Source organism: Phlebotomus papatasi, chromosome 2 (genome assembly GCF_024763615.1).
Source record: "Phlebotomus papatasi isolate M1 chromosome 2, Ppap_2.1, whole genome shotgun sequence".
Taxonomy (NCBI): domain Eukaryota; kingdom Metazoa; phylum Arthropoda; class Insecta; order Diptera; family Psychodidae; genus Phlebotomus; species Phlebotomus papatasi.
The window spans coordinates 28,342,357-28,358,059 of record NC_077223.1 but is presented as its reverse complement, the minus strand read 5'-3'; positions in this window follow the sequence as shown (position 1 = coordinate 28,358,059).

Sequence of the window (15,703 nt, the reverse complement as noted above, 5' to 3'; positions counted from 1 at the left end):
AATGGAAAATTTCATGTGAAACATGAATGAAACATTGATGTTTCATGAAACATATCGCTCATATAATATTACAGGGGACTAACTCGTTTTTTTTTGCAATTTTAAAATTTTAATAAATACATTCAAATTATTATTATCACATTTTTAACAGAAGAACAACGAAGATTGAAAAAATAAAAAAAATAATAATAAAAATGATTGGTAAAAAAAACTAAAATAAGGTAAAGTATCCTCGGGTCGACCACCCTGGGTTCCTTAACTCTTTCCGGACCGCAGCAGATGCTGCAAGCCAATTTCACAATTTTTAATCAAAAATATCTAAGCTCAGGAATTAATTTTGAGGTCCTACAAAAAATATGTTACATTTGGACATCCTTATAGTTTGTAATCATCCACAAAAATAGGATTTTTATCAGTTCTGAATACTTAAAAAACATTGTTTTTCACCGAACATTCATATGCTGCTTTGGGTATTCTCGTCCCAAAAGAGACGAAAGAGTTAAGTCGATCGGTCTAGAGTCACGAGATAGAGCTCACCATGAATTAGTTCACATGATCTTTTGGTATTACTGATCTACTAGAGATCAAATTAATTCATAAATCACACAAGCATTTGAAAATCAAAAAATCGGTACTTAACCGACTCAATACCGATGAAGACCGATGCAGCCGGGTTCGAAATTTCAATATCTTTCCAAAAAATCCAAATTTGACCAAATGGGGTGAAAAATTACTCTTCCAAAATGGTTGACCTTTGACCTACAATAATCCAAAATGGCGAATTTTCCGGTCATAGATATGTTTGGATGAAACGTGCGCATGGACTAGATCTAAAACATATCCAAAAATCATTGAAAAAGTTTGGGCCAATTTTGAGAAAAACCGAAAAAACATTATTTTTAGGGAATATTAATTATTGGGGATGTAAAATTATTCAAAAATCGGTACTTAACCGGTGTTAGAGTTTACCTGAGAAAGTGAGCATTAAAAGCATGAGTTCCAATGTGACTATTCTTGTGAAGGATGATTCCTATGATTTACCTATGATCGAAAGAATGAAAGTATCCTCACCTTAAGTACTTCCGTGAGAATTATGGCAAGAGATAGGTATACCTGTGAAATATATATTGGGTTAAAGATGCGGCGAGAAAGAACAATTTTTGATGTTTTCTCCTTTCTATATATATTTCACTTCACTCACAACTAATTAATCTACAAAGGGAACTAGGATAGGATATGATGCGTTCTGACGAACGATGTAGTTGATAAATTCAGAAATTTATGGAGTTGGTGATAATGTGATGTTTCGCGTGTCGCGGTGTAGAAGGCAGAGAGTGTGAAGATTGTTTGATAGCATAAGGTGTGAAGCTAACTACAGGTCGGAAATTCCCGTTGGTGTCGCTGTCTTCGATGAGGAGGCAGTGGCGCCAACAACCGGTTCATTACCGATGCAGCCGGGTTCGAAATTTCAATACCTTTTCAAAAAATCCAAATTTACCCAAATCGGTTGAAAAATGAGCCTTCCAAAGTGCTTGACCTTTGACCTACAATAATTCAAAATGGCTAATTTTCCGGTCATAGGTATGTTTGGGCGAAATGTTCGCCTGGACTAGCTCTAATCCAAAAATCATTGAAAAATCTTGGGCCAATTTTGAGAAAAACCAAAAAAACATGTTTTTAGGGGAGGGGAGGGGAATAGGGAAAACGTTTAGAGATATTGTTTTTTTTATTGGGGGTCATCGAAAACCGGAAGTCGATATCCCTTACCGTTTTACCTCTAGCTCGAGAACAAATTTAAGGTCAAGTAAAAAAATTTCCGAAAAAATTATTCAAAATCGGTACTTAACCGGTTCATTACCGATGAAGACCGATACATCCGGGTTCAGAATTTCAATACCTTTTCAAAAAATCCAAATTTAACCAAATCGGTTGAAAAATGAGCCTTCCAAAGTGCTTGACCTTTGACCTACAATAATTCAAAATGGCTAATTTTCCGGTCATAGGTATGTTTGGGCGAAATGTTCGCCTGGACTAGCTCTAATCCAAAAATCATTGAAAAATCTTGGGCCAATTTTGAGAAAAACCAAAAAAACATGTTTTTAGGGGAGGGGAGGGGAATAGGGAAAACGTTTAGAGATATTGTTTTTTTTATTGGGGGTCATCGAAAACCGGAAGTCGATATCCCTTACCGTTTTACCTCTAGCTCGAGAACAAATTTAAGGTCAAGTAAAAAAATTTCCGAAAAAATTATTCAAAATCGGTACTTAACCGGTTCATTACCGATGAAGACCGATACATCCGGGTTCAGAATTTCAATACCTTTTCAAAAAATCCAAATTTAACCAAATCGGTTGAAAAATGAGCCTTCCAAAGTGCTTGACCTTTGACCTACAATAATTCAAAATGGCTAATTTTCCGGTCATAGGTATGTTTGGGCGAAATGTTCGCCTGGACTAGCTCTAATCCAAAAATCATTGAAAAATCTTGGGCCAATTTTGAGAAAAACCAAAAAAACATATTTTTAGGGTAGGTGAGGGGAATAGGGGAAAACGTCTAGAGACATTGTTTTTTTTATTGGGGGTCGTCGAAGACCGGAAGTCGATATCTCTTACCGTTTAACCTCTAGCTCGAGAACAAATTTAAGGTCAAGTAAAAAAAAATTCCGAAAAAAATATTAAAAATCGGTACTTAACCGGTTGATTACCGATGAAGACCGATACATCCGGGTTCAGAATTTCAATACCTTTCCAAAAAATCCAAATTTAACCAAGTCGGCTGAAAAATGGGCCTTCCAAAGTAGTTGACCGTTGACTTTCAGTAATTCAAAATAGCGAATTTTCCGGTCATAAGTATGTTTGGGCGAAATGTTCGCCTGGACTGCCTCTAGAACAAAACCCAAATTCATTGAAAAATCTTGGGTCAATTTTGAGAAAAACCGAAAAAACATGGTTTTGGAGGGGTAGAGGGGGGGGGGGTTCACAAGTGAACGATTCACCGCTCGCGTTCACAACTGCTAGAAAAGTGATTATGAATGAGTGTTAACGTGAGTGAGAAATTTTGTCAATCTTTTCGATTTGTCCGGAAGTGAATACTTTGTACGTGCCACGAAAACAGTGTTTTGATAAATTATATTTTGGCAATTTTTTGCGTTAAATGCTTTATAAACTCAATGATTTCGAGTCACATTATATACTAGTTATGTGAAAAAGCCTTTCTTCTGCTTCTGCAATGGATTTTTCGTCCTAAAAATTGCATTCACTTTCAGTTTCACCACATCGAATGATGGTGAAAAACCTAACCTCAAAAAACTGAGTGAAGTGAATCGTTCACCGCCTTCATAATCGCATTTTAGCGGTTCACTAGTGAAGTGTTCACTTTGATCTGTCAAGTGAATCACTCACCGGGTTCACTTACTTACATAATCCACCCCCTGGCATCGAAATCTACAACTGGTGAAAAGTTAGTGGTCATCCGATGTCATGGTAACGAGATATTCAAGTTTTCTGAAAAAAAAAATACACAGGCAGCATAGGAAATTGCCAATTTCAAATGGCTCTCCTGTAAAGTTGTCATTCTATGATAGAATAGTATAGAATGGAACCGTCGAATATAATGGCTTCTACACACTAGAGAAATTATTATCCATATTGAGGAGATTTTCCTACATAATCATAGGGAATTTTCTTTAATATGGACATAAATTTCTCTAGTGTGTAGAGGCCATAACATCCAACAAGTCTACTTAACGGTGGAATGTACACTTATTAGACATTTTCTCATTGCCGGTTGTACACTGGAGAACTGGAATCAATGGGGTACATTGCACGGAAATAAATCACATCAGTTTTCCGACCAAAATTTAATCACTATCCAGTGTTTTTGCAAAAAGGCGGGACGTCGTTCTTCCACTAAAAGTAACAATTTGCAGTCAGCAAAATGTCAACATGAGCTATAATTCGAATCTCGAAATCGAAATAAATCGAAAACAGGGGACTAACTCAGGCAAGTTGATCCCTTGTCATTCTAATTTCAGCAAAATTTGCACATCATTTAGAACGACAAGGATCTAATTCATTAAAAAACATATTTTGAAAGGTAAAAATATAAAAGTTTCAATGTTTATATTAATACTCATATAAATAGAAAAGAAATAAATTGTTTTTGTTCAGTCATTAAATTGAGATAGGGTAAAGTGATATAATTTGGAATTAGTGTTACAAGTTGGACAATTCGCCGGTACAAGTTGGACATGGCTTTTTTCTTGATAAATACAGTACAAGCTATGTTTTTAAGCACAAGGAACCAAATTATAAAACTAAAGCCTTAAAAATATACAAATAAAAATGAAGTTCTAAATTTATCAAGACAAAAAGCCCTGTCCAAATTGTACCATTGCAATGTGCAACTTGTACCACTGAACAACTTGTACCACTTTACCCTACTTATTTACACAAAGTTGAATCGTTCATGCTGTCTCCTGGAAAATGGCCGAAAATTAGTTGGCCTCTTGTAATTTCCAAGGAGCGGTATGTGTTGACAAGAAAAAAAACACTTCTCAAAATTTCAAGTGAAACATTGCAATATTTGACATCCCATGAAATATTGAAACATTAAGTGCCTCTCCCTAGCTGTTATACCGTGGTCTGATTTACCTTAAACACCTAGAAGCATTACAATTGATGCACAGTAAAAAAAACGAAATATATTTTCTTGCATTTGTGTAATGTAAACATAACTTTTAACTATTTTTCTAGTTTTCCATTGACCTTGTGATTAAATTAAGAGCGTGTAATGATGGCAGTTAATTGTGAACAAATATATTGTGCAGTTTTTTTCATTTTTTATCTATGTGCGATTCTTTCGCAATTGTACCCATTTCTTTTAACAGTGTAAGCTTAACCTCGAACCGTGCTACGCGATATAACATTCAGTAATGGAGTCTCTGCTATTCGCGCGCAATGTAATAAGAGATTATTAGTTCAATTATTGTGAAAACTTATTGAAAATTCAATTTAGTGTTAAAAAACTTGTTAGAAACAAGAAAAACCTATAGATGTACAATATAAAATTGTCAAGAAATTCACTAAAAATATCGAAGCTCATTAAATGCAATTACCTTACGAAGCGTGTAAATGCAATATTAAATTAAAAGACATTTTAGAGAAAATTGCATCTTTTCGTGTGGAAATGTGTTTTTTATCAAGATTATTTCATGTAAAACAATGCGTATGTTTATTCCACGGCAATTAAAAAAAATGTGACTGAAATTAAACAATAATTTGTTTAATATATTTAGGACAAAAAAAGAAAAATAAATTCATCATCTGTAACATCGATTTACGTGTATCTCTATTAGGTGAGATTCTTAACAATTATTGTATAATCTTACCAAAATTTCATATCGTCCGATCGGACTCAAACTTGACCAAAATATGTTTCATCCGTTTCATCACTTCCTGATCACGAATATATGGGTGGCTAAGATACGTTCCTGGCCGGCCGGCCGCTCTTTGGAGTTTAATAGCTCCTAAACTAAAAAAAAAGCGATAAAAATTTAGTTAGGGTCGAGTCAGTACTTTTCGCCACCATTAAGCTTTAGGGGGCTCGTAAGGTGTGATATTTTTGTAAGACTAAAATGAGTTTTTGTATAATGATACTTTGAAGCAATATCTATCTACATATCCAGGATACGTCTCGAGAATTTTAGAGAATCTCATTGAAAAATATGCATTTTCCCCAATTATGCTTGTTTCAGTACTTTTCGCCACCTGTTTTAAAACGAATTTCAATTAATTAAGAGACGTAATAACGTATTGGGATATTAGAACAGAACATATTATGAGTGTTGAAATGCTACTTATTCTTAAATGCCTTAAATTAGTTGTTTTATATTAGGTGGCGAAAAGGTGCTTACATGGCGAAAAGGGCTGACTCTACTCTATAATAGAACCGGAGATATGAGGGGTCAAAGTTCACGAAATTCAAAAAATCATATCTCCGGTTCTATTTGACCGATTTTGATGAGTGAGGGCTTAAACTTAATTAAAAATGCTACACCTTTCTAGAACATTTGAAATTCGTGGGACCAACACCCGGGCGCCACAGTAGAAAAACCAATTTCAATATCACATAACCTCAATTATCTCGACTGTCGCTGAACCGATTTTGATGATTACTTCGATGTAATTGTAGAGGACATTTATATCTATATTTCGCCCATACACCATTTGTGGAGCTCAGAGGCAAAATGACACATATCCTATGTTTTAGAGCCATAGGATATGTATCATTTTGCCTCTGAGCTCCACATTTTTCGATCAGACAATGTGATCTGTCCGATTTTGCCGTTTAAATGTGAAAAAATTGACTTTTCCCATAATAACGCTTTGAAACTACTCAGATGCCAATTTGACTGCTTCTACTCGATCAAGACACTTAAAATAGGGTTTTCTCACAAAATAAAACAATTCTTTGATATAGTTGAAGTTCATCAAATGAACACTTGGGGCGCTCTGGTCGAAAAAACGAATTCAGAAACAAAAAACCTCGATTATCTTGGCTTCTGATTAATCAATGAGATCAAGTTCTTCTGCAAATTTATAGAGAACATTCTGGTCTGCATTTCGCCCATATATTCCTTATCTGTCAGTTCATCCAAATCCTTGATATTTTGGTTAGATACAAAATTTGTATAACTTCACGAATTTGATTCAAGATATAACTGAAAGGCGTAACCCAACTTCAGCTCTAAATCGAATTTGTTTGCATTCCGAGTTAGCTCACGTTAAGAATCTCACCTACATAAGCCGGTTAGGATTATCTGTTCTTTTTATAATTAATTGGATAATAAAATATCAGCAAAGGTTTTCCATTCCAGTGCTTTTCTGGAAGTCACTATAAACTATCTTTAATTAAAATGTTCAATAGACTGTAAAGAAATACTAAGAACAGTGTTTATAATTGAACCTGTGTTTGTTTAAAGTTTGATTTTCAGCCATAAAGAACTTTCATAATATTGTCGGTCTTACTTCAAATACTTAAGAGGTTAATATTGCACTATAATAGTTAAAATAATTTTATGCACCTCTTTCTATCTATACCGTCTATACACTGTTGTAGCATTAAAGTTGTACAAACGATTAAAGGTATTCTCAAAGATATTTAAGTGGAAAGGTAAATACTCTTTTACAGAATTACGTAAAACATTCTATAAAATTAAGTTCAGCAAGTTCAAAAGACACGATTTATGCTTCATTATCACTTATCCTTTTGAATCCATTATTTCCAATGAAGCGAAGTCTCAGTCATGGAAGAATAGTTGAGATTGCTTTAATATTAAATATTTAATAAACTTATCTCCGTGTAGGGGAAAGTGACCATGCTTGATACGATCCAAGCTTGATAATAACTATTTTTTTCCTATGTTAATCAATAGTTATGACTCATCGCAATATATTTCAATAGCTGGTACTAAGCCTCACATTTCCTAAAAAAATTAGGATCCTAGCTCTATTTTCCTAGTTTCAGGAAGCAAAAATCAAAAATAGGCCCAAAACTGTAATTTCGATACATGATATTTCATAAGTATTTCTTAATTAATGTCGCTGTTCACGAAAACTACTATCATAGGCACATAGAGGGGTCATCAGTACTAATATTTATGTAAAAATATTTGTACTTGGTGGACACTGTTTTTGTGGGTGGTAACAAATTCATAAATTCTACTTGTGTCCATCCTATATTTTAAGAAGGGTCCATGAATGATAATTTTAATGTGGCAACTATATCATTAGATGTGATTCTTTCATAATTAAACATATTGCAATCCGCCAATTTTATCGACAATTGACATAATCTTCAACCCTGTTGCCTGAATTTTAAGGTTGCAAAATGACATTTTCGTGGACTCAAAGTGAAAAAATGGTTTTCGCTAACGCCCTAATGTCATAAAAACATGGCTTAGAAAAATTACATAAAAGTGATTTTAAAACTAATAACCAGTCGTACAAACGATTTAAGCAGATAGATTAGAGTTCCGTCTAAATATTGATGTGCAATTTTTTGTATCCGGTGAATTTTTTGCAGTGAAAATGAGCCTCCGAATTGTCGAATCAATTATTATACAGGAAGGCCCCGGACCCAACTTGTATAAAAATCGCCACTGAATTTCCATTTTCTTCTTGAAGAAAATCTAAGGATTTCCAGGAACTATTTGAGGTTGGATTATGAACCTAATAAGTGAGACATTTTTTTGTCATAGTGCAAGAATCGCTTCGGTTTGTGTGTTAATCAGAAAATAATCACAAACCTTGGACATTATTTTGCAGTATCAAGCATGGTCACTTTCCCCTACTCCTTGAACACCAAAGAGAGAGCAATATTAATATCCCTCGATTTTTAGTTTATTTTGACTCCTTATGCTCAGCGTACAATAACTTCTATTTGTAAATATGTTTTCAGAATTTTCTATGAGAGTGAGCGAGATGACTAGAACTAGATCTCAATGACTTTCACTGAAATGTCAAAAAACATGTTTACAAAACAAAAGTTATTGTGCGTCGGGCATTATGCCTAACGCACAATAACTTTTGTTTTGAAAACATGTTTTTGACATTTCAATAAGAGTGAATGAAATAGAGATCTAGTCATCTCGCTCTCTCTCATAGGAAATTTTAAAAACATGTTTATAAACATAACTTATTGTGCGCTGAACATTATGCCCAGCGTACAATAACTTTTGTTTATAAACATGTTTTCGAAATTTGGTATGGGAGTGAGCGAGATGACTAGATTTAGATTTCATTCACTCTCACGGAAATATCAATTACATGTTTACAAAACAAAAATTATTGTGCGTTGGGCATTACTCTCCGAGAGGTCGTATTCTGTAAATCTGAAATTTCGAGTTTTTTGACGTTACGTTGTTTTCCGTCTGTGTGGCACCTGGGTGCTAAACGGTTAGAGATACATACTTGGAACCTGCAAGGGACCCCCCCATAAGTCAACCCTGGGACTACTAGCATTCCCTTATTTTCCCTCCACCTAAATTCTCTAAAGAGCGTATTTCTCATTTGAATGGTATCATGTTGTGCTCGTTGGAAGGGTCTTGGTATTTGCGAAAACACTAAAACGATTCCAATTGGTTATGAACCGGCAATGATCCGCTTCATAATCCACAACTAATTATTCAAAATGCAATTATATTATTTCTAAGGTACTTTGGGCAATGTCTTGAGTGATTTTTGAATCGGTTCAAATCGGTTGAGAAACAGTGAACGGCAAATAATGCCAAAGTACTTTTGAGTTGAGGTATAGCTTCTAAATCACGAGTTCGAGCAATTTGTAAAGCCTGGGAGGCCTGGGACGCTTTTCCACCCCTTTTAGTTGAGCTTTTTCATAATTCGTTAGAGTATTTACCAAAGGGTATTTTTTAAATTGTTTTTCATTGTGACTTTTTATAACTTCGTTTATTTATTAGTATATTAAAACGAATTTATTACAGTCAAATAGGGTATTGGCGTAAGTTATGGTCAGTAAATCACGTCAGTTCTTCATTCAATTATAAACTTTGTTATCGGTTATGAACTGGTTCATAGCCGATATTTCTCTCCATTCTTGTGATCTATGAGTGTTAAAACATGTAAATCCAAAATTTGGGCCCGATCTGACGAGGTGGGATTTCACCTGTGACCACAAAAGCTGAGATTGTAAAGAATCTCAGATCACAAACATGTTTTTTAGTACTTTACTATTCTCAAACTCTCCTGCATTATCGACTTATCATTGTCTTGTTTTCTGTTTCGACTGTTTTCACAAGTCCTCTCCATGTATGTCGTCAAACATTCGTCACGAGAACCAACACGAAAAGTCGATTAGATAGAAACATTTGAGAAACATATGTGCTCAAAAACATGTTCATTTATCATTACATTAGAATAGGACTACTGACTGCACTGGAACCATTTAGTGCTTTGAGAATAGGTTTAATTTTCCTAAAAAATCCAAATGGGGTTTGAAATAATTTGTTTTATGAATAATAGTTTTTACTGGTTTACCTTTCTAAAAAAGGTATTTAAAAACAATACAATTGAATAATAAAACTGAAAACTGTGTGTCAAGCTTGCCAACGATATCGTAAGTCGGAAGTACCAAGTGGCCACAAGTGGAGACTTTGAAATGGTCATAAAAAAGCTTCTTTTAGGGCATTTAGGTCATTATTTTGGAAAATGCGTCCTATGTAAATAATTCCGGAAAAGAATGCTCTGTTGGAGTTCTAAATAGTCAACATATTTTCAACAAGTTGAACAAAAAATGCTAGAGTTAAAACATATATTATGAGCACATAAGCTAACAGTTAGTGGAGTAATACATAAAATGCACATGCACATGTTGGAATCCGGGTTGTGAGTGGGGTAGAAATTTTTTCTCACTCTAACTTGGTGTGATATTCAGGATTAGAGATGCTATTCGCCCTGATAGATGCTTCCCCAAACTGTGAATTAACGAATTTAGATTGGTTTTAATGGTTCCACAGACTCCTAACAAATCTGCATAAAAATGATAAACTTAGTTTGAAATTGGAAATAATTTGTTGAGCTCGTTTAGTTTTAGCATTAGAAAAGATTTCATGATAATTTTCAAATTAATTTAAATCAATGTAGCAAACAAGACCAAGTACAATTTGCAGAGTACTCGTGGAACACTCTTTCATTCAATTTATATCAATATATATTGTTCATTCATCGACCTCAGGGAAATTAAAAGTTCAACAAATTTAAACTAAAGTTTTCATGGGTTTTCTGCACCTTTTATCACTGTTCGTATTCAAAATATTGAGTTCATTTCGATTCGAAGGACAACTGTGACATCCGGATATCCTTTTCGTTCCATTGAACTTTTTGAGCTATTTAGAGTGTAAAAAAAGAGAGGAAATGAGAAAGGAAAGTTTTGCAATTGTTATTGAATATTTAAATGTATAATGGAATACATGTTTCCACATGACTTGTTCAATTTAAAATTTAAAGTAACTGCGACCATTATTAAATTGAAAGATATTTTTTTTTTACTTTATCATTTTATTTCTTCATGAGGTAAATTTAGAAAACATCCAAAGAAAGATGAATGAAGGGAAGAGGAATCGATAGTAATGATGATGTGTCACCAATTGAACATATTGAAAGCACTCAATTCTAAATAATATCACAATGAATTTGCATTTCTGAATTGCTTCTCACAATGAATTCACTGAAGGATATTGTATCGTGTAAAAATCTATTTTAGAAGAAGATATTCAATATTCATTCAGAAAAATCACTGAAATGATTTTGATGAGACACCGAAAATTTAATCATATCGTTTGGGTATGTACATATAATACTTATAATCAGAGTAATATCTCGAGGATAAAAGGTTCAATTTCAATATATTGAAAAGTACATATATAAATTATGTATCTTTTGGCATTCTTAGCTCTTCATTCCTAGGGCTCGGTTGGAATTAGGTACTCCGGGTGAACTTTGAGAAAAATGCGTTCTAAGATGGAAAAAATATTATTATTTAATATTTAATTAAAGAAGAACATACAGGTAAAGGCAGAAAGATGAATGGCATCAGGAAATATGAAAGCTTTTCCATTGAATTTTCTGTTATTCAGTTATTGAAGAACAATTGTTTGTGACCCAGTGAAAGCAATGATAAAATTCCAGGTCACAAGGTGAATGAATTATGTACTTCCCTGGTGATTTATATACATTTGAAATGCTATGGCTGTGCTGTCGATGTCAGTTGAATTTCTCAATTCCGTATAATGATAAATGAACTAAAAAAAACTAAAAAAAATATATATTTCTCAAATTTGTTCAAAATATTTTCAGTCTTTTCATTTTTAACAATTCGTGCAGAAAAGTCTTTCAATTTGGTTTTCTGAAATAAGATTAGATGTAATAACATCATATTTCATTTTGAATTTTATTTTATAATACACAAGAAATAAGAATTAAACAATTTAAAAAATGGGTGACAAAAGCGCCCTATACTTTGCAAAATATTTAAACTTTATACTTAAAAAAGGCAAAACCTTTTTGGTCAGTAAAAAATTCAAATTGGTCAGCAAAAAATAAAATATTGGTCAGTAAAAAATCAAATTCGGTCAGTAAAAAAATATGGTCAGTAAAATATTAAATATTGTCAGTAAAAAACTTTAAAAAAAAATCAGTAAAAAAATTAAATTTGGTCGGTAAAAAGTCAAATTTGGTCAGTAAAAAATCAAATTTGGTCAGTAAAAAATTAAATATGGCCAGTAAAAAACTTTTTAAAAAATCGGAAAAAATTGAATTTGGTCAGTAAAAAATCAAATTTGGTCAGTAAAAAATAAAATTTGATCAGTAAAAAATTAAATTAGGTCAGTAAAAAGTCAAATTTGGTCAGTAGAAAATAAAATTTGGTCGGTGAAGTCAAATTTGTTCAGTAAAAAATCATATTTAGTCAGTAAAAAATAAAATTTGATCAGTAAAAAATTAAATTTGGTTAGTAATAAATAAAATTTGGTCAGTAATAAATAAAATTTGGTCAATAAAAAATCAAATTCGGTCGGAGAAAAGTCAAATTTGGTCGGTAAAAAGTCAAATTTCGTCAGTATTTTTTTTTAAATCAGTAAAATGTGAAATTTAATCAGTGGAAAATTAAATATGATCAGGGAATAATAATTTAGTCAATAAAAAACTAAAAGGAAATCAATAAAAGTTAAAACTTTGCATATCCGGATAAAAAGTATTGCACATTTCGTATTGCAGAAACTTAGTATTTTAGTACATTTCGTATTTTACCATTACGTATTTCATATTTCGTCTTTCTTAAATTTTGTACAAAAATTAAACAGGTGGTATTGATAACTTTCCAAAGCACAGAAAATTTCCCTTTGCCTCAACAGGTGCTACTGATATCTTCCCAAAACATAGAAAATTTCCCTTTGCCTCAACAGGCGATACAGATAACTTCCCGAAGCACAGAAAATTTGATTTTTTACTGATTACTGACCATTTTTTATATTTTACAGATCAAATTTCATTTTTTACTGATCAATTTTGATTTTTCACTGACCAAATTTGATTTTTTGCTGACCAAATTTGACTTTTTACCTACCAAATTTGACTTTTCTTCGCCCGAATTTGATTTTGTGTACTGACCAATTTTTATTTTATACTGACCAAATTTGATTTTTTACTGACAAAAATATAGGGGAAAGTGACCATGCTTGATACGATCCAAGCTTGATAATAACTATTTTTTTCCTGCATTAATCAATAATTATGACACACAGCAATATATTTTAATAGCTGGTCCTAAGACTCACATTTCCTAAAAACATTAGAGTCCTAGCTCTTTTTTCCTAGTTTCAGGAAGCAAAAATTAAAAATGGGTCCAAAACTGTAATTTCGATACATGATATTTCATAAGTATTTCTTAATTAATGTCGCTGTTCAGGAAAACTACTATAATAGGCACATAGAGGGTTCATCAGTATTAATATTTATGTAAAAATATTTTTACTTGGGGACACTGTTTTTGATGGTGGTGACAAATTCATAAATTCTACCTGTGTCCATCCTATATTCTAAGAAGGGTCCATGAATGATAATTTAAATGTAGCAGCTCTATCATTAGATCATAGATCATAGATCATAGATCTATCATAATTACACCTATTGTAATCCGCCAATTTTATCGACAATTGACATAGCCTTCAACCCTGTTGCCTTAATTTTAAGGTTGAAGAGTGACATTTTCATGGACTCAAAGTGAAAAAATGGTTTTCGCTAGTGCCCTAATGTCATAAAAACACGGCTTAGAAAAATTACATAAAAGTGATTTTAAAACTAATAACCAGTCGTACAAACGATTTAAGCAGATAGATTAGAGTTTCGTCTAAATATTGATGTGCAATTTTTTGTATTCGGTGAAATTTTTGCAGTGAAAATAGGCCTCCGATTTGTCGAATCAATTGTTATACAGGAAGGCCCCGGACCCGATTTGTATAAAAGTCACCACTGAATTTTCATTTTCTTCTTGAGGAAAATCTAAGGATTTCCAGGAACTATTTGAGGTTGGATTATGAACCTAATAAGTGAGACATTTTTTTGTCATAGTGGAAGAATCGCTTCGGTTTGTGTGTTAATCAGAAAAAAATCACAAACCTTGGACATCATTTTACAGTATCAAGCATGGTCACTTTCCCCTACGGTGATAAAATTTCATTTTTTACTGACTAAAATTTATTTTTTACTGACCAAATTTAACTCTTTACCGACCAAGTTTGACTTTTCTTTTCCTCCGACCTAATTTGATTTTTTACTGACAAAAATATACGCTGATAAAATTTCATTTTTTGGAATCTTCTTTCTCTGGTTGTATGTTTCGGTTTTACAATATGTTTCATTTTTTATTAAGGCTAGAGGCCAGTCAGAAAGAGAGAGCAAGATTGCCAAGCTAATCTAATCAGGTGTATGGCAATTTTATTTTAACCTAATTTCAAAACTTCACATAATCACCACTAGAAAATAATAATAATATAATGTAAATAATCCACGCAAGTTATTGTAAAGAGGAAGCGATCTCGGAGCAGACCCGCGACAAATTGGTTGAAAAAAATCAGGATATTGCCTTGGATCGTCTTGGAATCGACTCCGAACTCCTTTCTAAGGTGGCGGAGTCATTTTACATTATTTACGGTTTTCAAAATTTATTTTCAAGTTCAAAAAATTATATTACTTCCGTTGTGTTTTTTCGGCTTTTTTTGAGATTGTTCAGGTAAATAATTCGTAAACACCGTAGTTCTTGAATCACACCTTCAAAATCAAAGGTTAAACAGTCCTAACGAACTCACTTGCCTTATTCCTGAACCGATTAGGCCAAGTTTCGATTTATATGTATGTAAAATCTTAAATTTTCTCTAATGCAAAACCGATGCAAATTGGCTTTAACATGAGTAACGAAATTACGAATAGAACTGATAGAACTTCATATTTGAGATAATTCGACTTAAACAGATTTTAATATGACAGGGTAAGTGTGCCAAATTTCGGCATAGTTGCATGCAAGCGCCAAAGTCTCAAATTTGAAATGTAATAATTTTAATACAAATTGATTATTTTATTCCTTTTTCTTAAGGAGTGTTGCTTGGAAACTTGTTAACAATTTATCGTGTTTATTTTCTCTAAAATCATTCTTAGTACATTTTAAAATGAATAAAGATGTAAACATGACTTTGGTCGCCTATTTCGGCCACCTTTATTCTCATAGTTCTTCGGGATTTCTTCCAATGTCTGCTTCACGTCATCTTGTATGTCGAAATTACATTTTCGGTTTTTCTTTTGCATTGTATAATCTCTAGAGTATATAAAAACTAAAATTTCATGGAAATTCGAGGAATAAAAAAGATGGCTGGAATTGCAAGCTGGCCGGAATTTGGCACACTTACCCTATATCGGTTTAATGCGGACGTGAGCTGGTACGTTTAAAAAAATAATGAATGATACAACAAAATAAACTTTGCAGGATGTTCGAACTTGTATACAAAACTCTTTGTATTACTAAAGATTGCTCAAGGTACATGGTACAAAATGAAAAACCCGTTCTGAGAAAAAATCTTGCAGAAAATAACTTGCATATAATATGAAATTTAATGTTGGAAATGATGGGTCTTAAA